The following is a 23,635-nucleotide window of genomic DNA, read 5'->3' as shown; positions in this document are numbered from 1 at the left end:
CACAAAGAAGTCAGAGAGGGTGTGAGGTTTGAAAGGGCACATGGAGGGGCCCACAATGCAGGGAACTCAAAGTGACCTCTATTTGCTGAGAGTGGTCTCTGCCAAAAGCCAGCAAGAAAACGGGGCCTTCGTTCTACTACCACAAAAAACTAAACTCTTTCAACAGCCACATGAGCTTGAAGGGGGAACTTGAGGCCCAAAATCAAAAAACAAAACAAAAAAACACCACAGAACAGTTGATACCTTGATTCTAGCTTTGCGATACCCTGAATGGAGAACTCCGCCACATCACGCCTGGACTTCTGACCTACAGAACTGTGAACTAATCAGTGGGTGTTGTTTAAGCCGCTAAGTTTGTGATCGTTTGTTACACAGCAATAGAAAAGTGACACAACCTCCCCGAGCCTGTATCTCCCCAGCTTGTAGCCCCTCCTGCTCTATCTCCCAGCCTGACTCTCCACAGGATGTATATCTCCCCAGATTGACTTATTTCTGCAGACTGTATCAGCCCCCGCTGCTTGGCCCCTCTCCCAGCCTGATTGCTCCCACATGCATGGAGCCTGTCATGTGCAACACCCTCCTCCTTCAATCCAGTCACACACACACACACACACACACACACACACACAAGCACCACACACACCGTCACTGGATTCCCTACACAGCACAGCATCCTAAATGATTTGGCCCAAGGAACACACCAGTGAAAGTCACAGTCTGTGTTACCAGATGGAAATTTTGTCTCCTTTCCAAGACCAGGGAGCAGGGCTGGGCATCCCTAAAGGAAAACTGTAGCCTTTTCTCCTTTGGTCCCTGAGCCTCAGGTCAATCACCAGCAGCCAGTCAGCCCTACTTCCTCAGCCCTGAGCTAGCTTCTCTAGCACTCTAGAATCAGAGGGCCGCTCCAGGCAGTGGAAGGCACTCCCCTTCCAAAAGAAATAAACTGAGCCTCAAATCCACTGGCTAAAATCCTTTCATTTCTTCTATGTAAGGTCTGAGAATCCCTTTCCTACGGGAGTACTGCTGACAACCCCCCTTCCCTCACCATTTACCACCTCTATTCCAGGACCAAGAACTGTCTCTTCCGCTTCTGGACTTTTTCCATCTGTGCTATCCCACAACCTACATTGGCAAGATGGTGCTTTTCTCAGCCATGTATTACTCCGTAATATAGCCTTGTACCAGAACCAGAACTCTCCTGGCTCAGTGTTTGGTGCTTCGAATGAGTGGCATAAGTAGCCGATACCTACGTAAAGAAGATGGAATCTCTGCATAAAATAACTTTATATATAACAATCTTGTGATGTACAATTATTACTCTTATTACAGATGAGTACATTGAGATTCAGAGAAGTTAAGTATGTTGTCAAAGGGCACATAGCAAGCAAGCAAGCAGCGGAGTTGGGAGTCCGGCTCCAGAGCCCATATTCTTCTTCTTCTTCTTTATTTTTTTTTAGAGGAGGGGAAGGAAGATAGTGAGACAGACTGTCACATGCACCTCGACCAGGATCTACCTGGCAACCCCCATCTGGGGTGGATGCTCAAATCAACCGAACCATCCTCAGTGTCCGGGGCTGACACTTGAACCACTTCAGCCAGTGGCTGCAGGAAGGGAAGAGGGAGAAAAGGGGAGAGGGAGGAAAGAGAAGCAGGTGGTCACGTCTCCTGTGTGCACTGACTGGGGATTGAACCCATGACGTCTGCACGCCAGGCCTATGCTCTATCCACTGAACCAACTAGCCAGGGCCAGAGTCCACCTTCTTGCCCGCTCTGTTGAACACTTACTAGGGTCAGGATCACTGTGCTACATCAACTATGTGCATGATTTTTTTTTTTTTTTTTTTTTTTTTTTTCCCTCTCATTACTATCACGCGATTGTAAACAACCCAGTCAACATAGGTGTTTCGGGTGGGAAAATCAGTAGACTTTGGATAGCTATAGTTTTTTTTTATTTTTTTTATTTTTATTTATTTTTTTTATTCATTTTAGAAAGGAGAGGGAGAGACAGTGAGAGAGAGAGGAGAGACAGAGAGAGAAGGGGGAGAGGAGCTGGAAGCATCAACTCCCATATGTGCCTTGACCAGGCAAGCCCAGGGTTTTGAACCGGCGACCTCAGCATTTCCAGGTCAACGCTTTATCCACTGCGCCACCACAGGTCAGTATGTGCATGATTTATGTGACAAAAAAGAAAGAGGGAAAGCAGAGAGAACTGTGTCCTGAAGTGATTGAAAAAACTTTACACAGAGAAAGTGGGGCTTGAGCTAGCATGACGGGGAAATTAGGACTTGGGGTTACAAGGGTGAGGCATTCAGGTTGGGGGAACAGAATGAACTAACAATAGCAGTGAGGATATGCATGTCCTGGTACCATAATTTGTACAGGAGAGTCATGGGAAATAGGCTGAAGAGATATGTGGAGACCAGATTGTGGCTACCATGAATGCCAAGCCAAAGAATTTGGCTTTAATTACAAGGCAACAGGGAAGGCTTTTAAGCAAGTGACTGGAGAGAAGGGAGGGGCAGCTGACTAGGGTGCCTGACTGGATTTGAGAGACAAAAAAGAGAATTAAAAAATCATGCCAAAGTTTAGTGCTTGGGTGTCGAGAATAATTTTAGTTTTAATAATAAAAATTGATTAAATCCTGTGAAGAACTAATAATTCTCCTAACTAATGCCTCCTTACAATAATCATATGTATGGGCAATTATGAGTAGGTTTTTAAATTCTGTGGAATTGGAAACTGCCTTTGTTCTCTCCATAAAGCAATAGAGGAAAGTTTTTGTATAAGACCAGAAAAGTATGAAGAGTTAACAGGATCACCAGAATCCTATACAGGTTCCTTTCCCTATAGAAAAATTCAAAAAGTTCAGCTAAGCTATGGGCATTCTGGTAATGAGCCTCGAGTTCCCCATAAACACGACAAGAGAGGAACTCAAGTACAGGGTTCCTTTCTTGCTCTATATGTATACTGAGTAGGTGAGAAGTGGCTTCCTGTTGGCATCGAGATCAAAGCAGGTCTAATTGCTGAAAGTATGGAAAATATTGCTAGTCAATATTATAGATTACAGGCCATCACTGTATACTCTCCTGCTTTTTAAAAATATTTCAGGTCCTGGCTGGTTAGCTCAGTGGTAGAGCATCAACCTGGCGTGCAGGAGTCCCGGGTTCAAGTCCTGGCCAGGGCACACAGGAGAGGTGCCCATCTGCTTCTCCACCCCTCCCCCTCTCCTTCTTCTCTGTCTCTCTCTTCCCTTCCTGCAGCCAAGGCTCCATTGGAGCAAAGTTGGCCCGGGTGCTGAGGATGGCTCTGTGGCCTCTGCCTCAGGCGCTAGAATGGCTCTGGTTGCAACAGAGCGATGCCCCAAATGGGCAGAGCATCGCCCCCTGGTGGGCATGCTGGGTGGATCCCAGTCGGGCGCATGCGGGAGTATGTCTGACTGCCTCCCAGTTTCCAACTTCAGAAAAATACAAAAAAAAAATATTAAAAATATTCCAGTGTTTTTTAGGAGTTTAGTCACTATGGCTATGCAACCTAAAACACATAGTTTTAACATCTTGTCAGAGTAAAAAGTAAAAAAAACTTTTTGCAGAGTAAATTAACAATAAACAAAACTGCAAAGAGCATAGGAAAAGTCACTTTGTGCCAGCATGGGAACACATTGCAAATTCTCAGCAAACCAGGTGAGGTGCCTGGTGTCCTCCAGCACTGCTTGGCATAGGAGAGCGAACTGGGGGCAGAGGGACCTGTCACGTCCCTCCTACTTGCACCCGCGGGCTGGTTCAGACCTGTGTGATAAAGTCAAAAAGCAGAAACTTGAGAGCCAGTTCCGTTTACACTTAGTCTGGCCATCTACTCGTGTCACTTACCTTGGGCGAGTTATCTTACCTCTCTGTAGCATTCTTATCCAAAAAACTAAAAAGCTAAAATATTCGGTTTTAGATTATTTTAATATTTAATATATTAATTAAACACTGAATGTCACCTGCACAGCACCCAAAACATTGAAGTGTTTCATAACTGTTGTTTCTTTCCCCCTCCCCTCTGTGGGCAGCAGGGAGCCATGGAATTAATGGGGGTATTCCAACAGGCGTCAGGGCAGAGCCCAGGACCAGGGAATCCGAGGGACAAGTCCTGGAGAATTCAGGCTGGGGCTGGGTGCGCCTGGGTTGGCAGATATGCCTCCCCAGCTGGCCTGCCGCTTTGCTGGGACAGACCTACAGGAAGGAATGTTCATGGAAAGGCAAAAAGGGTTAGAAGTGGGGACCCAGGAAGGTACCAAGCACCTGGAGATCAAGTGGAAAAGAAAAGGCATATAAACTGGAAGTATGTGTATTGGAGAAAGGATTTGGAGTGGGTTGGAACTAGAGAATAGAGCGGGGTTTACAAAGTGCTGAAGATGAGTGCTTTCAACAAAAACAAACAAAACTGAGCCAAGACAGAGAAACCTTTGTCCTGAGACCAAGATTCAGGAACAGTCTCCCTTAAGAAAACTGGTGAGAACAGGACACGTATTTGGTGACAAAATAAAGACCCAATTATCAAAACTGGGGTAGAAAACGGGAGCAAGGTTGGAGCTGGGAGACAAACAAGATCAGATCAGGAGGAACAGCTGCAACCTGGAGCTGAGTCACCGTGGCCTGGTACTGAGTCAGCAGAAGACTGGCCCCTGATTGGTCCCAAGGCTTGGGATGCAGACAGAAGTCAAGAGTTCTCTCTGTGAGCCACGGAGACCAAGAGCAGGAACCTAACCTTGGCATTAAAAGGACAAAGATTCAAGGGAATCTTGCAGTCAGGGGCTCTCCAGGTTAGAGCAGAAGCTAAATTATTTTCACTGGGTTTTTTTGTTTGTTTGTTTTTGCCTCACACTCACCTTGGGTGAGCTTGTTAAAAATATCAGTGTTGCAGCCAACCCCAGACTTAATGAATTAGTATCTTTATGGGTAAGGACAAATCATCTGGATTGGTAAATCTGATGCAAACTAAAATTGGAAACCCAGAGGTTTAGTTTCTAAACTTTAGAAGGACATTCTTCCTCACTTTGATTCTGAATTTACGCATTTATGTCTCTCCCTTCACTCTCTCTAGAAAGTAACTAGCCTCTAATAAGCATACAGGGCTCAGACTCTGAGGCAGGTTTGAATAGGTCCTTTTTTGCTGTGGTAAAATACTTAACAAAAAACATACCATTTTAACTATTTTTAGTTAAGTAAAAATAAATAGGCTGAATTAGTTGCACAAGGATCACCACTATATTTTTTCTTTTTCATGACTCCTAACAGAAACTATAATTATTAAGCAATAGCTCCCCATTCTCCTCTACTCCAGCCACTGGTAATTTCTAAGTATTTTCCGCCTCTCTGAATCTAGAAAATATCTTTTCTAGATAGTTCACACAAGTGGAATCATGCACTATTTGTTCTTTTGTGTCTGGTTTCTTTCAGTCAGCATAATATTTTCAAGGTTCTTCCATGCGTAGCATGTATCAGAACTTCATTCCTTCTTAAGGCTGAATAATATTCCAGTGCGTGCGTGCGTGCATGCGTGCGTGTGTATTTTATTTAACCACTCAATTGTTGATAGACACTTGGGTTGTTTCCATCTTTTGGCTATAGTGAATAATGCCGCAATAAACATTGACATTTAAGTATCTGTTTGACTTACTCTTTAATTCTGTTGAGTACATACCCAGGAGTGAAATTGTTGGGTCATATGTCAATTCTGTGTTTAACCTTTTGAGAAACTGCCAAACTGCTTTCTACAGAGACTACACCATTTTACACTCTCACCAGCAATGTATGATGGTTACAATTTTTCACATCTTCATCCATACTTGTTATTCTTCATTTTTTAAATTATCACTATCCCAGTAGGTTTGAAGTGGTACCTCATTGTAATTTTGCTTTACATTTCCCTAATGACTAATACTGTTGATATCTTTTCAGGTGTTTCCTAAACATTTATGTGCCTTCTTTGGAGAAATGTCTATTCAAGTCCTTTGCCCAATTTTTATTTTATTTATTTTATTTTTTTATACAGAGACAGAGAGACAGTCAGAGAGAGAGGAACAGATAGGGACAGAGAGACAGGAACGGAGAGAGATGAGAAACATCAATCATTAGTTTTTCGTTGAGATCCTTAGTTGTTCATTGATTGCTTTCTCATATGTGCCTTGACGGGGGGGGGGGGAGGGGGGAGCTACAGCAGACCGAGTAACCCCTTGCTCGAGCCAGCGACCTTGGGTCCAAGCTGGTGAGCTTTGCTCAAACCAGATGAGCCCGTGCTCAAGCTGGCGACCTCAGGGGTCTCGAACCTGGGTCCTCCACATCCCAGTCCGACACTCTATCCACTGCACCACCGCCTGGTCAGGCTCTTTGCCCAATTTTTAAATTGAGTTCTTGTTTTGTTTTGTTTTTAAGTTGTAGGAGTTCTGTATATATTCTGTATATTAATCCCTTATCAGATATAGTTTTTGCAAATAGTTTCTTACATTCTGTAAGTTGTCTTTTTATTTTCTTGTCTTTCTATTTATGTCTTTTGATGCACAACAGTTTTTAATTTTCATGAAGTCCTATTTACCTAATTTTTTATTGTTGCTTGTGCTTTTGGTGTCATAGTAAGAATTCACTGCCAAATCCAAGGTCGTGAAGTTTTACCACTGTGTTTTCTTCTAAGAGTTTTCTGAGTTTTGCTCTTATGTTTGGTTGTTGATCCATGTTGAGTTAATTTCTGTAAATGCTGTGAGGTAGGGTGGTCTAGCTTCATTCTTACCCATGTAGAATTCTAATTGTCCCAGAACCAACTGCTGAAGAGATTATTCTTTCCCTGTTGGATAAACTTTGCACCTTTGTCAAAATCACTTGGAATATTACTGTTTAACGAGTACGGAGTTTCAAATCTGCAAGAGGAAAGGAGTTCTGAGGATGAGTGGTAGTGACGGTTGCACAGGGTGACTGTATATAGCGCTGCTGAACAACACACTTAAAATACTTCAGATGACCTGGCCAGGTAGCTCAGCTGGTTAGAGCATTGTCCCCATATGCCAAGTTTGTGGGTTTAATACCCAGTCAGGGCACATACAAGAATCAACCAATGAATGCATAAATAAGTGGAACAAGAAATTGATGTTTCTCTCTCTCCCATCCTCTCTCTCTAAAATAAATTAGTGGCCCTGGCCGGTTGGCTCAGCGGTAGAGCGTCGGCCTAGCGTGCGGAGGACCCGGGTTCGATTCCCGGCCAGGGCACACAGGAGAGGCGCCCATTTGCTTCTCCACCCCTCTGCCGCGCTTTCCTCTCTGTCTCTCTCTTCTCCTCCTGCAGCCAAGGCTCCATTGGAGCAAAGATGGCCCGGGCGCTGGGGATGGCTCTGTGGCCTCTGCCCCAGGCACTAGAGTGGCTCTGGTGGCAGCATGGCGACGCCCAGGATGGGCAGATTATCGCCCCCTGGTGGGCAGAGCGTCGCCCCTGGTGGGCGTGCCGGGTGGATCCCGGTCGGGCGCATGCGGGAGTCTGTCTGTCTCCCCGTTTCCAGCTTCAGAAAAAATGAAAAAAAAAAAAAAACAACAACAACAACAAAAATAAATAAAAAATAAAAATAAATAAATAAATAAATTAGTAAAAAAAATGTTTTAATAGATAAAATGGTAAGGTCTATGTGGTATGTATTTTACTAAAATCAAAAAATTAATTGGGCATATATGTACAGGTTTACTTCTGAAATCTCAGTTCTACCCCAGAGGTCTGTACGTTTCACCTTATGCCAATACCACGTTGTTTTGATTGCTGCAGCTTTGCTATCAGTTTTGACATCAGGAAGTGTGAATACTCCTTAACGTCATTTGTTTTCAGAACTGGTTTAGCTTTAGCTATTCAGGTCCCCCTGAAATTCCATATGAATCTGAGACCATCTTTTTCCACTTCTTCAAAAAACATTGCTAAAATACTATTATCTAATCTACAGCCTTTATTCTATTTCTCCCATTTTCTCACAAGTATTATTCTTAAAATGTATCATCTCTTTTTTGGAAGGGAATATATGAACAGATATGTGCCTTAAAGATTTTTTTTTTACAGTTGTTCAAATGAATGAGCTGGTTGACAAACCAGAGCTGATTAAGGCACTTCTATCTTATCTCCATGTTCTTCTTTCCCCACCTCCTGCTGCCACAAGTGCACACACACCTCAGTGACTGTCCTTTGCATTTCCTGATGATACTTTGCCTTGTGCTTTTGTTCACAATCTTTCCCCAAAATGTCCATCTCCTCCTTCCCTTTTTCTGACTGGCAAAATCCCACTCTACCTTCAAAGCCTTTTATTTGACACCTTTCCCCATCCAACTCCCTTGTGGGCTCTTATTTTGATACTTACACTATGGCTATGAGGAAGAATGTCCTTAGGAACTACACATTGAAGCATTCAGGGGAGCGTGGTCCTCATGAGCGCAGTTTACTTTGAATTGGTTCAAAAAATAATATGTATTTATACAGAGAAAAACATAAAACAAAAGTGGCAAAGTGCTAATAATTGAAAAGTCTGAGTGAAGGGCATAGAAGAGTTTTTGTACATATTGCAGCTTTCTTGCAAATCTGGAATTAATTAAAACTAAAAATTATTCCCCCAAAAGTAATTCTGTCTCTTTTCTACAATACCAACTGGGTTCTGAAAAAAATAATAATTTTTTTTAATTTATTCATTTTTAGAGAGGAGAGAGACAGAGAGGGAGAGAGAGGAGAGAGAGACAGAGAGAAGGGGGGAGGAACTGGAAGCATCAACTCCCATATGTGCCTTGACCAGGCAAGCCCAGGGTTTTGAACCGGCAACCTCAGCATTTCCAGGTCGACGCTTTATCCACTGCGCCACCACAGGTCAGGCCAAATAATAATTTTTGTTTAAAATGTTTTTACACACATAGAAAAATGTCTGAAAGGGCACCCATTATTTAGCAGTAACTACTTCCAAGGAGCAGAATTGGGTGGAGTGAAGGATTAAAATTTTTACTTTATATTTTTCTGTATTGTTTGAATATTTTATTGAGAGCATGCATTAGTATTGTAATTTGAAAGCACAAACGACATTAAAAGTAAAAAACTGGGGGTGATGTTTAATAATAGAGAAACACCTTTCTATTGGAGAGGAGGTGCTAAGAAAGATAGTCTTAAATAAAAAAATACATATTTTACATATATACATAAAAATCAACAAATATATGTCAACATGTAAAAAACTGTTGGTACTTAATGAGAATGATTATTTTTATGTCCCTAAGAAGTCTTTGCTATTTTTCCAAAAACGGAGAGTTTGAAAATCTTATCACATTGTTCTCCCAGCCCAGTGCTACACTGGTAAAGAAAATCAAAGAAACTCTCTTAATAATTCAAACAAAAAACCCACACCTTCACCTTAATCGCTACCTACATTTTGCACAACTAAAGTTCTTTTGTTCAGAACGACTGCTGTGGACTCACATAAAAAAATTGTAGTCTGTTGTAGTTTCCCGAGTTCACCTGCATGATCAAACTGAATTAAGCATTCATTAAAATCGTGCACTTAAAAAGAGGGAAAAGAAGTCCCATTTGTTGTGTATGTGTGTGGATGAAATGAGATATAAAAATGACACCAATCATGCCTGACCTGTTGTGGTGTGGTGGCTAGAATGTTGACCTAGATTGCTGAGGTCACTGAAACCCTGGGCTTGCCTGTTCAAGTCACAAATAATGAACAATTGATGAACAACTAAAGTGAAGCAACTATATAAATTCATTCTTCTTGTTCTCCCCCCCCCATACTCCTCTCTCTGTAAAATCAATAAGTTAAATGTTTTTTAAAATGACACCAACCAGAACTCAATTTCCTGTCCCTGGCCCCAGCATCAAAGATGACCAAGTCATGCATAAAATAGAAGTAATGTTGAAGCATAATCACAGTGTGGATGCTCTCCATCTCTCCAGTTCAGGGGAGGACCACGGGAGTCGGTAAGGCCTTCAGCAACATTCTGTGGGGAACATCTAATGCCAAGCTCAGAAGCTGCAGATGATCAGGGCTTTGACCTTTCACTGTTCTATTGCAACTCAGTCCTTCCACTTCTGTACATTATCATCATGGTCCCTCTGCCTCAAGGACATAGGTACAGAAGCAGAGCCTCATCTGTGAATGCCCTGGGTTGTTAACTTCGAAGACTTCGCAGAGGACAGGGCTGGCTAGACTAATCTGTCTTATTTGTGACCCTTCTCATAAATGAGAACATTCTTCTGCCTGGGTCCTTTTGTATCCAAGTACAATATTATCTTTTGACTCTTGATATATTTTGACCTAAAATATATTCAGTATATAAACTTTGAGAATGATATGACCTAGATGTCTTTTTCTTTTTTTTTCTTTTTTTTTAAATTTTTTTATTTTTATTTTTTACAGAGACAGAGAGAGAGTCAGAGAGAGGGATAGACAGGGACAGACAGACAGGAGCGGAGAGAGATGAGAAGCATCAATCATCAGTTTTTCATTGCGCGTTGCAACACCTTAGTTGTTCATTGATTGCTTTCTCATATGTGCCTTGACCGTGGGCCTTCAGCAGACTGAGTAACCCCTTGCTTGAGCTAGCAACCTTGGGTCCAAGCTGGTGAGCTTTTTGCTCAAAGCAGATGAGCCTGCACTCAAGCTGGCGACCTCGGGGTCTCGAACCTGGGTCCTCTGCATCCCAGTCCAACGCTTTATCCACTGCGCCACCGCCTGGTCAGACTAGATGTCTTTTTCTTTAACAACAAAAAGAAGAAAACCTATAAGAGAATATTCCCAATCCCAGGTTGAAACCTACTTTACTTTTTAAAACATTAAATCCCAAATTTTAATGATTACAAATATGCATTTTAAAGTATATATTATACAGCTTGACATGCATCTTTTTATTCAAAAATTGTATTTTAGGCCTGACCTTTTACAGCACAGAGGATAAAGCGTCAACCCGGAATGCTGAGGTCACCAGTTCAAAACCCCGGGCTTGCCCAGTCAAGGCACAATCGAGAAGCAACTACTACGAGTTGATGCTTTCCACTCCTCCCCCACTTTCTCTCTCTCTATCCTCTCCCTAAAATCAATAAATAAAAAATATCTTTAAAGGTAAAAAATTTATATTTTAGTATCACTATAATGTTGACTAAAACATAATCCCTGCCTTTAAGAATGCTATATGCCAATAAACTTTTTTTTTAATTTTTAAAAAGAGGACAATAAGAAACCAACTAATTAAATCATATTACTCCACCAGTTAGATGATTATCTTTTGAAAAATTTGCTAAGTGACACAAAATATAACAGAAAGTTTCTCTCAAAGAATTGTCTTGTGTGGGTGATAATAAAGTCAACTTCAGGTTGAACTACTGTAAGGAGGTATCTAGCCATTTGGTATTTTGTTCTCCCATGACATCACTTTGTTGTAGCAGCACTTAATTTGTGTCAAAGTGTATTCTGAAAGACAACAAATACTGGAAAAAAAGGTGTCTTCACTGAAATATTGTAAAGCGATGAAAACAAGTTCTGAGCAGTTACAATGAAAGGAAGCTCATGTGTTTATTATTCCTCTAGTTAGAATTTCAGTAGCAACACTTTTGTTTTGTTTTGTTTATTATTTATTTTATTTATAAATAAATTTTTTTAATGGGGTGACATCAATAAATCAGGGTACATATTTTCAAAGAAAACATTTTCAGGTTATCTTGTCATTTAGTTCTGTTGCATACCCATCACCTAAAGAGAGATCGTCCTCCGTCACCCTCTATCCAGTTTTCTTTGTACCCCTCCACCTCCCCCTCTCCCTCCTCCCCTCCCCCCACCCCCCGTAACCACCCACTCCTGTCCATGTCTCTTAGTCTCGTTTTTATGTCCCACCAATGTATGGAATCCTGCAGTTCTTGTTTTTTTCTGATTCACTTATTTCACTCCGCATAATGTTATCAAGATCCCACCATTCTGTTGTAAATGATCTGATGTCATCATTTCCAGAAGCAACACTTTTTAAAATTGTAAACTTAACATGGGACAACCAGCTAACCATATCTTTTAAAAGCTGGATTTCTGACTTTGCTATTGAAAATGTATCATAGGAGGATCAGAAATGTAAAAAAAAAAAAATATATATATATATATATATATATGACACTATAAATGTACCCCAAAATGGGTAAAATTTTATAGTCTGGAATAACTTGGAAGTATTTTCTAAATATGACAGTTATTCCTGAAGCCATTAAAAATGATAAAATAGTTCATATAAAATTTTTTAAATTCTGAAGTGTAAAAATTACTTTAAATAAAGATAAAAATAATAAGCAGGAAAAACATTTGTGAAAAATATGATATAAAAAGAAGTGATTTATTTAATAAGCAAAGAGCTCTTATGAAAAATTAAAGCTGTGGTAAAATCCAGGGAGGCCTGGAGATGGGAGGCTATGTCCACCACCTGTCCTCAATTTAATTGATAAGGACAATTGTCTTTTCTCAGTTTCACGTAAAGGACTGTGCAATCACAATTTCAAGGCAAGGCCTTTAACCTTTCCAACAAAGTTTAGATTTAACAGTTCCAACAAGACTTAGCTTTTTTTTTTTTTTTTGTATTTTTCTGAAGCTGGAAACAGGGAGGCAGTCAGACAGACTCTCACATGCGCCCGTCCAGAATCCACCCAGAATGCCCACCAGGGGGCGATGCTCTGCCCATCTGGGGCGTCGCTCTGTCGCGACCAGAGCCACTCTAGCACCTGGGGCAGAGGCCAAGGAGCCATCCCCAGCGCCCGGGCCATCTTTTGCTCCAATGGAGCCTCGGTTGCGGGAGGGGAAGAGAGAGAGACAGAGAGGAAAGAGAGGGGAGGGGTGGAGAAGCAGATGGGCGCTTCTCCTGTGTGCCCTGGCCTGGAATCGAACCCGGGACTTCCGCACTTCAGGCCAACGCTCTACCACTGAGCCAACCGGCCAGGGCCAAGACTTAGCTCTAACCGTTCCAATGAGGTTGCTCATTTTAAACTCTTTTTATATAAACATTTCGTGTTGTTGCTAATAAGAAGACATTAACTCAATGGAATAATGGTTAAAGAATATAAAAAGGCAATATTAAGTAACTACCTGAAAAGGTATTCAACCCTGTCATACTTATAGAAGTTACATTAAAATAATTATGTGATACCATTTTCCATACTATATAAAACATTAAAAAGACTGATGAACCCTGGCTGGTTTGCTCAGTGGTAGAGCATCAGCAGGGAGTGTGGATGTCATGGGTTCAATTCCCAGTCAGGGAACACAGGAGAAGTGTCCATCTGCTTCTCCACCCATCTTCCTCTCCTTCTTCTCTATTTCTCTCTTCCCCTCCCACAGCCAAAGGCTCCAGTGGAGCAAAGTTGGCCCTGGGTGCTGAGGATGGCTGCATGGCCTCAGCCTCAGGTGCTAGAATAGGTCTGGAGGCCACAGAGCAATGCCCCAGATGGGCAGAGCATTGCCCCCTGGTGGGGATGCTGGGTGAATCCCAGTCAGGCACATGTGAATGTCTCTGCCTTTCTGCTTCTTGCTTAAGAAAATGCAGAAAGAAAAAAAAAAACGAAAGAAAGAAAAAAAGACTGATGAGACCCCCATGCTCAAGAAGGTGAAGCAAGACCCTGGCTGGCTGGTTGGCTCAGCGGTAGAGCATCGGTCCTGCATGTGGAAGTCCTGAGTTCGATTCCTGGCCAGGGCACACAGGAGAAGCACCCATCTGCTTCTCCACCCTCCCCCCTCTCTGTCTTTCTCTTCCCCTCCTGCAGCCTAGGTTCCATTGGAGCAAAGTTGGCCCGGGCACTGAGGACAACTCCATGGCCTCCACTTTAGGTGCTAGAATGGCTCCAGCCACAACGGAGCAACGCCTCATATGGGCAAAACATCGCCCCCTGGTGGGCATGCCAAGTGGATCCTGGTTGGGCGCATGCAGGAGTCTGTCTGACTGCTTGACTGCTTGACTGCCTCCCCACTTCTAACTTTGGAAAAATACAAAAGAAAAGAAGGTGAAACAATGGGCACTTTTAGTTTTCACTGGTGGGAGTATAAGTTGGTATAACTTTTGGGGCTGAATTATAGATGTATAAAGGATATATACATATATTTGTATCCTTAGATCTAGCAATTATACTTCTAAAAATATATCCTATAGACATACTTGCCCAAGTACACAAAGATTATATATATATTTTTCAAGGACGTTCATTGTAGTTTCAGATAATAGTGGAAATAATGTATAGACAGACTGAATTGGACTTCTAAGGTATGTTAAATAAAAATAAGTTTTAGAATATTTCCATCACCCCAATAAAATCCCAGTGCCCATTTCCACTTAATCATTGTTGCCATACAAGACCCCAGAAAACTATTAATCTATTTTTTTAACCTCTGTAGATTTGCCTTTCTGAATATTTAATATCAAATAACTTATGCAGTATGTGGTCTTTTGGCTGATTTCTTTCACTCAGCATAATGACTTTTAGGTTCATTGGTAGTTCATTCCCTTTTATTACTGAATAGTACAGTGTGTCCGTAAAGTCATGGTGCACTTTTTTTTTTTTTTTTTTTTTTCATGGTGCACTTTTGACTGGTCACAGGAAAGCAACAAAAGACTATAGAAACGTGAAATCTGCACCAAATAAAAGGAAAACTCTCCCAGTCATACCTATTCAGTGCAGTTCGATGTGGGCTCACGCAGATTTTTTAGGGCTCCTTAGGTAGCTATCCCGTATAGCCTCTACAGACTCGTCACTGACTGATGGCCTACCAGAACAGGGTTTCTCCACCAAACTGCCAGTTTCCTTCAACTGCTTATCCCACTGAGTAATGTTATTCCTATGTGGTGGCGCTTCGTTATAAACGCGCCAATATTCACGTTGCACTTTGGTCACAGATTCTAATTTAGCGAGCCACAGAACACACTGAACTTTCCTCTGTACCGTCCACATCTCGACTGGCATGGCCGTGGGCTGCTCCGCTGTGTACACGGTGCTATGTCATCATCTGTGCATGCGTACATGCTGCCACATCATCATCCTACAGAAACTGGGAGGGTTTTCCTTTTATTTGGCGCAAATTACACATTTCTATCGTCCTTTGTTGCTTTCCTGTGACATGTCAAAAGTGCACCATGACTTTACACACTGTATTCTATTGTAGGGCTGTGCCAATTTCTGTTTATCGAGTCACCAAGTGTTGAACATTTGTGCTTGGCTTTCACTTCCACCTTTGCCCCTGAGTGACAGAGCACAGGCTGACAGTTGTCTTTTCTTTCAGTATGCCCACTGACAACTTTAGACAATATGGCATATCATTTTACCTAAGGGTTTTGCCAATTTTTACAGATTGATGAGAATAAAGACATTATGATTAAATCCAATCATTAAACTATTTCCAAACCACAGACAACTCCAATAGGATACACACCTGCCACCTCTACAGGATGTATACCTCACACACTCCCAAACTGTTGCCACTACAAAGCAACAGTATCACGAAACAATAACAGTGACAATGACTGCTCACAATAAAACCTACCAGGAAAATAATGGGAAGAATGATGCTAATTTTAGGTGACCCTAATGAGAAAAATAACACCAAAAAAATAGGAATAAAAGTGTCCTGAAGTAAATATTGTCCTATATGCACTAATGCCTATGGACAATAAGTAATGCTCTCAGAACGTACTTTGAGAACTGTAATTACAGCCCAAATGGTGTCCTTGAAGGTAAGAATTATCATAAAATGGCCCTGGCCGGTTGGCTCAGCGGTAGAGCATCGGCCTGGCATGCGGGGGACCCGGGTTCGATTCCCGGCCAGGGCACATAGGAGAGGCGCCCATTTGCTTCTCCACCCCACCCCTCCTTCCTCTCTGTCTCTCTCTTCCCCCTCCTGCAGCCAAGGCTCCATTGGAGCAAAGATGGCCTGGGCGCTGGGGATGGCTCCTTGGCCTCTGCCCCAGGTGCTAGAGTGGCTCTGGTCGTGGCAGAGCAACGCCCCGGAGGGGCAGAGCATCGCCTCCTGGTGGGCAGAGCTTCGCCCCTGGTGGGCGTGCTGGGTGGATCCCGGTCGGGCGCATGCAGGAGTCTGTCTGTCTCTCCCCGTTTCCAGCTTCAGAAAAATACAAAAAAAAAAAAAAAAAAAAAAGAATTATCATAAAATGAATATATATTTGAAGGAGTAATTCAACCTTGGATTTTTTAAGGTTTATTTATTTTTTATTTTTACTTTTTTTTTTTTTTAGGTGAGGGGAGAGGAGATAGTGAGGCAGACTCCTTCCTGCATGCGCCCCAACCAGGATCCACCCAGCAACCCTGTCTGGGGCCAATGCTTGAGTACCAACCTATTTTCAGCACCTGAGGATGTTGTGCTCCAACAGAGTTATCCTCAGTGCCCGGGGCCACGCTCGAACCAGTTGAGCCACTGGTTGCAAGAGCAGAAAGGAAAAAAAGGGGGAGAGGAAGGGGGAATAAGCAAGTGGTTGCTTTTCCTATGTGTCCTAACCAGGAATTGAACCTGGGATGTCCATATGCTGGGCCAATGCTCTATCCACTGAGTGAATGGCCAGGGCTACTTTTACTTTTTTTTTTTTTTTTTTTGTATATTTTCCCGAAGTTGGAAATGGGGAGGCAGTCAGAGAGACTCCCGCATGTGCCTGACCAGGATCCACCCGGCATGCCCACCAGGGGGTGATGTTCTGCCCATCTTAGGGAGTCGCTCTGCCGCAATCAGAGCCATTCTAGCACCTGAGGCAGAGGCCACAGAGCCACCCTCAGCGCCCGGGCAAACTTTGCTCCAATGGAGCCTTGGCTGTGGGAGAGGAAGAGAGAGACAGAGAGGAAGGAGAGGGGGAGGGGTGGAGAAGCAGATGGTCGCTTCTCCTGTGTGCCCTGGCCAGGAATCTAACCCGGGACTCCTGCACACCAGGCCGACGCTCTACCACTGAGGCAACCGGCCAGGGCCTACTTTTAGTTTTTAATACACAAAAGTATACAAATCAGTGTATCCTCCACCTCATCTTTTAAGTAGCTATCCCCCAGGCCCAATGAACATCAATGCATGGCCAATCTTTCCCATCCACAAATTAAATCTCTCCCTCCACATCATTTTGAAAGAAAACTCAGACATTATATAATTCTATCAACAAATATTTTATCATGCAACTGTACAAAATAAGTCTTTTGTAATAACAAAATCACAATACCACAATCACACCTAAGATATTTTAACAATAATTGCTTAATATAAAATTTCTAGTGATTGCTTCTGTTACTTGAATTTACAGCAAAGCAATATGCCCAGAGGGCAAAACTATCTGTTGGTGAAGAAGGGCTCCATGCTCACCCTGATAGGATACACATGGTAACATTTCTTCATCTTGCCAAGTGATCTTGTCAGGCTGGGGTTTAAAGGACTGAAGGAAATGCAAAAATAAGCTTGAAAAATGTATGCCACATGGATCTTAAAAGATTACTTTCCCTTCTTGGTTATGAAATGACAAATTAAGTATTGGCAGAAAAAAATGTGTAGGATATTTTTCAGAAAGTAGGATATCTTTCTCTTACTAAGCACACTGATTAGACATACTCTAGATTGTCAGGAAATACTGTAGTTTCTCTGTAGATGAACAAATCACACCCTTCAGTGTACTGTTTAATTTTAGATATATCTTGTCACATTTATTTAAACGCTTGGGCTCTGTGGGTTTTTCCCTTTAGATGTTCCTGATGTCCACATTTATAATTTGGCTGTCATTTTTCTCAAAAGACAGTGTGGGGCAATAGCAACAGCAATTCCAGGCTTTGTCACATACAAGCAGTATGACCTTATACAAGTTACTTAACCTCTCTGAAAAAGATTTTTTTCATTTGTTGACTAATGAGGTTTTGTGAGGATTAAGTGAGATAATGAATTTAGCACTGTGCCTGCATGTACTAGATAATCAATAAATCATAGCTATTGTTAATACAAGAAAAATTTTCTATAATAAGAACATATAATTTATCAAAAGTTCCCCAGAATGGCATTTTCCTTAACATTATTATTTCTCATTGATGCCTAAACAAAATCATAATGTTACTACAGATGGATCATATACCTAAGGAATAATGTTCCTTCCATCATTGCCTTGGATGTAAACAACAGCTTAGAGTAATCAATTGTAACAGATGGACACTCTTTTTTAGTTGTATTTATTGATCTTTAGATGGAGGGGGGAGAAAGAGAGAGAGAGAGAGAGAGAGAGAGAGAGAGAGAGAGGAGAAGAGGGAAGCATCAACTCATAGTAGTTGCTTCCCATATGTGCCTTTACTGGGCAAGCCCACAGTTTTGAACTGACAACCTCAGCATTCCCAGTCAATGCTTTATCCACTGCGCCACCATGGGTCAGGCTGACAGACACTCTTAAATCGGTTTCTTTAGAATCTATTTTTTAAAAGATCCGGTCAGTCCAACCATTTTTATAGATTCTATTCTCTCAGAATAAAATACCAATTTAATCTGTTTAAGGTTAACAGAAGAAAATACTGGGAAAAGATTCCCAAAACAAGCCTCAATGTCTCATCTTGGTGATAATACAAAACAAACAGCAAACAAAGAAACAAGTTCTTGGGTTCTATTCCAAACCTGACCTTGGCTTGAAGTAAGAATGTGAGGAAACCAGAAAACTTATATTTTTGTCCATCCATTTGCAGACACAGCATGAAAATCAATTATAGCATATTAATGAAATAGGATGCTACTTCAGCTAATACTTTTTTATGTTAAATGTATTATTTACTGAAAATTGTTAAATATTTTAGTCAACTTTCTCTGTTTTTATAAGTTTAAATATGGTGGGTAACTGATTATGTGGTTGATGGTTCAGGATCTTGTCATAGCTCATAGATAGCAATACATTTTCATTATGGAGTTCTACAGAAATGAAGAGTGTGACAAATAAACCCAAATATATCCTGACCTTAACATAGTTCCTGTTACTGTACTCCAGTGAATAACTTCTCTTTCCTAAAAGTGGACACCATTATAATTCCAGCACGTTGTGCGCTCTGGTTCATTATTTGAAATTGTATTACAGTGTGACTTGAGCACTCATGAAATGTGGAATGAAATATTCTTTGAGAGATCAGTTTCAAAAGCACTGTTGTGGTCAGTCCTGCAGATGGATAGCTACATACTGAGTTTAAAACAGTTTTCTCTTTATCTCTCTCTCTCTCCCTCTGTCCCTCCCTCACTCTCTTCTTTCCTTTTAAAGTAGTTTTCTATTGGCTTCTGCTGGCTGGCTACAGGGTGTGCTAGGAGCAGTCCAGCTGGCCACTTTCCCACGCAACAGTCATCCATTCAAAAAACTACTGAGTGCCTACTCAATACTCAGTCCTATACCAGGTGCTGGTCTACGAAGTCCCTGCTCTCAGGGTGAAGGCACAATAAATAAAACACCACTTTAGAGTAGTGTTAGTCAGTTATCAAATGCTTATCCAGAACCTACTATATGCCAGGTACTCTGTTTGGCACTAGAGATATAACAGTAAACTGAAAAGGCAAACATATTCTAATGTGCTGTAACATGCACAGGATGCCTTGGAGGCCCAGATAAAGAAGATCTAAATTAGAGACTAATAGACTAGAGGCAGAGAAAGCTTTTCAGAGGAGGGGATACTTCAACAGAGTTCGGAAAGACAAAGAGAAAAGATACTAAATAAGGCATTCTTGGCACAATAAGGGAGGTGTTAAGCAGCTGGATACCTTTGGAAAACAAACTACTGCCAGGTGGATATAAGTTCTGCTTTATCTGAAAACTGCAGCATGTCACTGAAAGATGTTAAGCAGAGTGTCATGATTGTATTTTTATTTAAGAGTACTCACTCTGCCTGCAACACAGATAATGGACTGTGGAGAGGGCAGAGAGACCAATTAGGCAGCTGGTGTCATAATCCTGATTGCAAGTCGGAATGGATAAGATAGGGTTTATACAAAACATACTACTCTTTGCAACTGATTAGAATAATGAGAGGGTTCTGGGAGACTTCTAGGTGTCTAGCTATAAATACAACTACTTGAGTCACTGTTACTGATGAAAACTCTTCATCAGCCAAACATTGGAAAACTTTTATAGTACAGTACATTCAAGAAGTCGAGGATCAGGTTACCTTCCCAGCCACTAGGACCCAACACTGATCTCCAATTAAAGAAAGTGAGTTACTCCTGGAGACAATAAGTGATTGTTAGCTTTTTGATGACCAAGGATTAACAGTGTATCAACATGGGTTCTAGGGTTAGTTATTATCTTCATTTTGGCAACATAACCAGCAGAAGCGATTGAAAAAGAAGTTGAAAAATAAAACTACATTATGAAAGCAACAATTCTGATCAAATATTATACTTTAGAAAGGATTCATTAGGAGACATTAATATAATTGGAACTATAAATCCCCCTGTCCATGTAACTTTAGTTAAGTCAGAATATTAAATATTTTTCTAACATAGTGCTTGAGAAAACTACTCTAAACTGTGAGCAGTGCTTTCTTGCAATTTTATTGTTTTTAAATACAAAATTATGTATTCTCTCATAAGGATAACATTTTAAAGATAATTGTCATATATGCATTATTATTTCCTAATTAAAGGTCATATTTCTTTTATGGACTTCTGCAATAGCTTGCAAACTGGTTTCCCACTACCTGTTTCAGTTCCCTCCATTTTGCCCTGGTTTATCCCACTTCAAAAGCAGGGACACCAACTCATCAAACTAAATACAAATATGACATTCTTTCCCTTACTTAACATATTTTGAATGGTGACCATAACCACTGTATAGGATAAAGTCCAAACTCCCCAACATACCTGTTTGGGGCTTAATGATTTGAACCCATCACTTCTGGCCAAATGACAGCATTGTATCACCCGCTCTAATCTTATCATATTTCTCATATGTCTCAACCTGAAGTGCCCTCCCCTAGCTCTTCATTGGAAAACTGGCACTAAGTTTCTAGACAGAGTTCATGCTTCCTGTCCTGTTATGCATTCCCATTCCCACCTCCCCGGAAAAAATTTCAAGTTGCACCCTGGTCTTTGCCTATAGAGCACCACATTCATCCAAGTATTAGCTTTTATCAATAGTTTTAAAAGCTTACTTGTCTATAAATGTGACGATAAGAAACTTCTGAGGTTAGTAATTTTGTTTTACATTTGTGCTTCCAGTGCCTAACAGAGCATTTCCTTAAATTCAAGAATGGCTGAATTAACACCTCCCTGAAGCTGCCCTGACCATTGTCTAGGTAGGCGGTTGATTGGTCCCTTCCTCTGTCTTCCTTTACCTTCCATGCATTCCAGTATGGTACTTATTACTTTGTACGACCCGCTCCCCAATCCAGTCTGTGTGCAGAGACCATTCTTTTCTTTCTTTCTCTTCTCTTCTCTTCTCTTTCTGTAGTTTCTGGACCTAGCATTTAATAAGCTCTCAATAAGTACTACTTATTAAAAGAATAAAAACCTTGAAAGTATGCCTCTCGAACTTGTAGATGAAATTATATTTAATATGTTTAATGCCAGACTTTTGATTCAAAAAGATTTGCATTTTTTTTTGTTTGTTCGTTTTTTGTTTTAAGTGAGAGGAAGGGAGTCAGAGACAGACGCCAGCATGCGCCCCCACCAGGATCCGCCCAGTAAGCCCTCTAGGGGGTGATGCTCTGCCCATCTGGGGCCATGTTCCGTTGCAACCAGAATCATTTTCTTAGTGCCTGAGGTGGAAGCCATGGAGCCATCCTCAGTACCCAGAGCCAAATCACTCTAATTGAGTCCTGGCTGCAGGAGGGGAGGAGGAAGAGAGAAAGATATAGAGATAGAGAGAGAGACAGAAGCGAGAGGGTGAGGGGTGGAGAAGCAGATGGGTGCTTCTCTTGTGTGCCTTGGCCAGGAATCGAACCTGGGACATCCACATGCCGGGTCAATGCTCTACCGCTGAGCCAATGGGCCAGGGCTAAAAAGACTTGCATTTAAAAAAAATGTTTTCTATTGATTTGTGAGAGAGAGAGGAACAGAGAGAGAGAAAAGCATCAACTCATTATTGACTTAGTTGCTCCATTTAGTTTAATGCGCTCATTGGTTGCTTCTCATATGTGCCCAGACGCAGGATGGAACCTGTAACCTCAGCACACTGGGACGAAACTCTATCCACTGAGCAACCCAGCCAGTGCTTACTTTTTTCTTCTTTTTTTTTTAGAGAGAGAGATGAGATGAGATGAGAAACATCAACTCGTAGTTGTATCACTTTGTTTATTGATTGCTCCTCATATGTACCTTGACTGGGGGGCTCCAGCAGAGCCAGTTACTGCTTGCTCAAGCCAGGGACCTTTAGGCTCAAGCCAGTGACCATAGGATCATGTTTATCATCCCACACTCAAGCCAGCGACCTTGGGCTTTCAAACTTGGATCCTCAGTATCTCAGGTCAACACTCTCTTCACTGCTCCACCACCTGGTCAGGCCAGTGCCTACATTTTTTAATATTATTATTAAGTGAGAGGCAGGGAGACAGAGAGACAGACTCCAGAATGTGTCCAGACTAGGATCCACCCCACAAGTTCTCTATGGGGTGATTCTCTGCCCATCTGGGGCCACTGCTCGGCAAATGAGCTATTTTAGCACCTGAGGGGAGGCCACGGTGCCATCCTCAGCACCCTGGGCCAACTTGATTGAATGAGCCATGACTATGAGGGGAAAGGAGGAAGAGAAAAAGAGAGAGAGAGAGAGAGAGAAGGGGAGTGGTAGAGAAGCAGATGGTCACTTCTGTGTGCCTTAACCAGGAATTGAACCCAGGACTTCCACATGTTGGGCCGACACTCTACCGCTGAGCCAACCAGCCACGGCCATATATTTTTTAAAACAATATAGAAAGGATAGAAAGATGGACCAAAACTAGCTAGATTAAATTTAGCAGAAAGAGGTAAAGGCTCCAAATTTAGGTACATATTAAATTTTTATTTACAAGACAAGAGAGAACTGAATCAATAGTATGTATGACTGAAAATAAAACAAAGAAACCTACCACTATATATTAATAAAGTGTAGCAGCAGAAGAAAGAGTTGAGCCCTGCCTGACCTGTGGAAGCGCAGTGGATAAAGCGATGACCTAGAATACTGAGGTCACTGGTTTGAATACCTGGGCTTGCCTGGTCAAGGCACATACAGGAAGCAACTACTACAAGTAGATACTTCCCACTTCTCACTTCTCTTCCTTTCTTTCTCTCTGTCTCCCCTATCTCCAAAATTCAATAAATAAAATCTAAAACAGAAAGAGAGTTGAGCCCTATCATACTAGAAGCTCTTCTTCAGTGTTGTGTCATTTATGGGGCACAGTAGCAAAATAGAGAAACTCTAGAAGTGGGTAAATGAGCTCATAAATTGCCTGACAACTATGAAAATGAAGAATAGAAATGCCTAGCTTGGAAAAAAAAAAACGTAGGAAGTGGGGGAGAATAAGAGGTGTTGGCTAAAGGAATGCAGATTGCCATTCAATCTAGTATACATTATTAGTGTTGGTACATCTTCCTCATTTAACAAGAAAGGAAACTGAAGCCCAGCGTCTAATGAAGTTGCCTGAAGTCAGTCAGCTAAGAGAGCTAGGACAG

At 41.6% G+C, this 23,635-nt stretch overlaps 1 non-coding gene across 1 annotated transcript; it reads right to left on the bottom strand.

The window, feature by feature from the left end:
* Window positions 1–12,886: 12,886 nt before the first annotated feature.
* Window positions 12,887–12,962, bottom strand: TRNAF-GAA (transfer RNA phenylalanine (anticodon GAA)). The gene has a single exon. It is a non-coding gene; the product is annotated as a tRNA-Phe (tRNA).
* Between the last annotated feature and the right edge of the window lie 10,673 nt (window positions 12,963–23,635).

This window comes from Saccopteryx bilineata, chromosome 4, assembly GCF_036850765.1.
Source record: "Saccopteryx bilineata isolate mSacBil1 chromosome 4, mSacBil1_pri_phased_curated, whole genome shotgun sequence".
Taxonomy (NCBI): domain Eukaryota; kingdom Metazoa; phylum Chordata; class Mammalia; order Chiroptera; family Emballonuridae; genus Saccopteryx; species Saccopteryx bilineata.
This window is presented reverse-complemented; position numbering and strand designations above follow the sequence as displayed.